The following is a 2293-nucleotide window of genomic DNA, read 5'->3' as shown; positions in this document are numbered from 1 at the left end:
TATTTTTGTACTAACATCTCGGGCCCACTATGTTTGAATAATGTAAGCTCTGATCCTTCTGATAGCAGACGTGTTTTAATAATGTAGGCTCTGATCCTCCTGATAGCAGATGTCCACGTTAGGATCTTTTGCCATTTCCAGCTAATATTTTTGTGAGTTCCGACTCTTTTTGGAGCCAGTTTATGCCTAGTATTTTTAATTATTTACAGATCTCTGGTTAGGGATGACGGGCCTAATACCAACTAGTCATTTGTAGTATAGTGTGTTAAACTGACTAGAGGCTTCATGGACATCGTGTAGTATTGTATAGTTTTATTAATGTAACTCTCTCGTGTATATATGCAACATTTGTCGAATGTCTTGACCGTTGTTATCTTACAACCTTGTGTACGTCGTAAAGTGCTTGTAGAGTAAGTGTATATGGTTCTTGTCCGTCATTATCATTTTGAGGCGTGACAAACTTGAAGCAGTTGAAAATGACCAAAATGCCTTTCTTAGAAAAGCAGACATGTCGACGGTGTCATGTCTGCTTCACCAGTACACTCTTGGCTTATTATATACTAGTGGGGGTGCGCCCATGCTTTGCACGGGCCCAACATGTGTTGATGAAGGAAATATGAAAAAAATTCTTTATTGAAGCATATTTACAAAGCAATTTTTTTAAAAAGCGTCAAAGCATTGGATACAACAAGATCTCTAGTCACCATCGCATTAAAGGTACAGATTGCACACTCGAGTTGAGCCATAGCGCTAGAGTAGGCAGTTATTTGTACCAGACTTTTGATCAAATAAAGCTTACGCTTCATCCAAAATTTTAAATTTCACTTACATGTTCATAAATTTGGTAGTACCAGCCTGTATCATGTGATTTTGCAAGGAATTTAATGCTCTAAATTTGATTTGTACTCTTATTTTGCCACTGGGTTGTTGCAACAGAGTAACAAGACAGATGTTGAAGTTGGTTTTCTTCTTGGGCAACACTCCTATAACAATCAACAAATAACACAATCATTCTGCTTTGGAAACTTGTGTTTTGAGCTGAAGATCAATCGAAACAACTATTCAACAAAATTGTTCAATGCACCACCACCAACATAATAATTAAAAATTACAGATCTTCATAAGAAATGATCAATCCCCACCCCAAACCCCTAAGATAAGATTCTTATACCTTTTAAATCTCTTTATAGTCCTGCAACAGTCTCTGATGCTTTAACCTGGCCTTTGGTTCTTCAAAAACACGATAAGATAATGATTCCAAAACAACCCTTTTCATCTTTTTAGATTACAAATGAATCAAACTAAGAAAAAATCAAGAAAAGTGGGTGAAAGAGGCAAAGAAGAGAGAAAATGAGAAGTAGAAAAAATAATAATACAACACAGCAATAAGGCCAACTAAGGAAGAGAGTAAATAGAGAAAGAAAGAGAGTTGCTAAGAAAGTTCTCTACTAACCAAGACAAATTATTGTTATTTTTGTTATAGGATAGACAATGAACAAGTGATGATACAAATTATAATTTTGAATAATTAAGATCTTAATTGTTTACCTTTGCAAGTATGCTTTAGGAGCTCAGCATCTCTTGTAAGCAATTTTTTTACTGCAAATTTTGAGAAAAATCTCTTCGGGAATTAGCTCACCGCTGGAAGTGAATTGCCACTTCCCATCCCTTTTATTAACGGGAATTACTGCTGCTATGTTCTATACTTCCTTCATGTTCTAGTCTTTAATGTAGCCGCATCACAGAGAGCTGCAAAACAACACCTCACAAATTAAAGAATATACATATATAACTTAAATCAAATCCATCTCCTACCGGACTTAAATACTATATTAACGACACAATATTATTAATTTCCTTATATTATTCCAAATTAGAGGAGAATTTTGACATAACCGCCCAACTAAGAAGTATACCAGTAGGTGCGGCTGCAGTAAATGTCATAATATCCCCTGTTGATTAAACATTCACAGCAAAAATAATCACTGATGCAAGATACTTGCGCTTAGCTCCCATAGCTTCAGTAGCTTCAGCACATTGTGTTGCTACAAAGGTTGCAGGAGAAACCACAGCCATACAAGTTTTTGCCATGTCCTCATCCTTTCCATTATTAGATGAGGCTATTGTAGACACTATTAAGCCACTGTATTTTTGCCCCTACACCGCCACCAGTAAAAACCAAGTTAATAGCAGTAGCACTGCTCCTGTACTGGTTATTAACCGGTATATTGTTCAAACGACTGTACTGAAAGCGATACAACTATGTGTCAGTATCCACTGAAACGCTACATTC

The 2293-nt window shown here is 36.2% G+C and overlaps 1 long non-coding RNA gene across 1 annotated transcript; it reads right to left on the bottom strand.

Moving 5' to 3' along the window:
• Positions 1–1600: 1600 nt before the first annotated feature.
• LOC124897744 lies at positions 1601–1975 on the bottom strand. Its single transcript, XR_007054677.1, has 2 exons — positions 1917–1975; positions 1601–1749 (listed from the first exon to the last, which is right to left on the bottom strand). It is a non-coding gene; the product is annotated as an uncharacterized LOC124897744 (long non-coding RNA).
• Positions 1976–2293: the final 318 nt, after the last annotated feature.

Source organism: Capsicum annuum, chromosome 4, assembly GCF_002878395.1.
Source record: "Capsicum annuum cultivar UCD-10X-F1 chromosome 4, UCD10Xv1.1, whole genome shotgun sequence".
NCBI classification, from domain to species: domain Eukaryota; kingdom Viridiplantae; phylum Streptophyta; class Magnoliopsida; order Solanales; family Solanaceae; genus Capsicum; species Capsicum annuum.
Note: the sequence above shows the minus strand (reverse complement) of the source record. Positions and strands in the feature narration are given on the sequence as shown.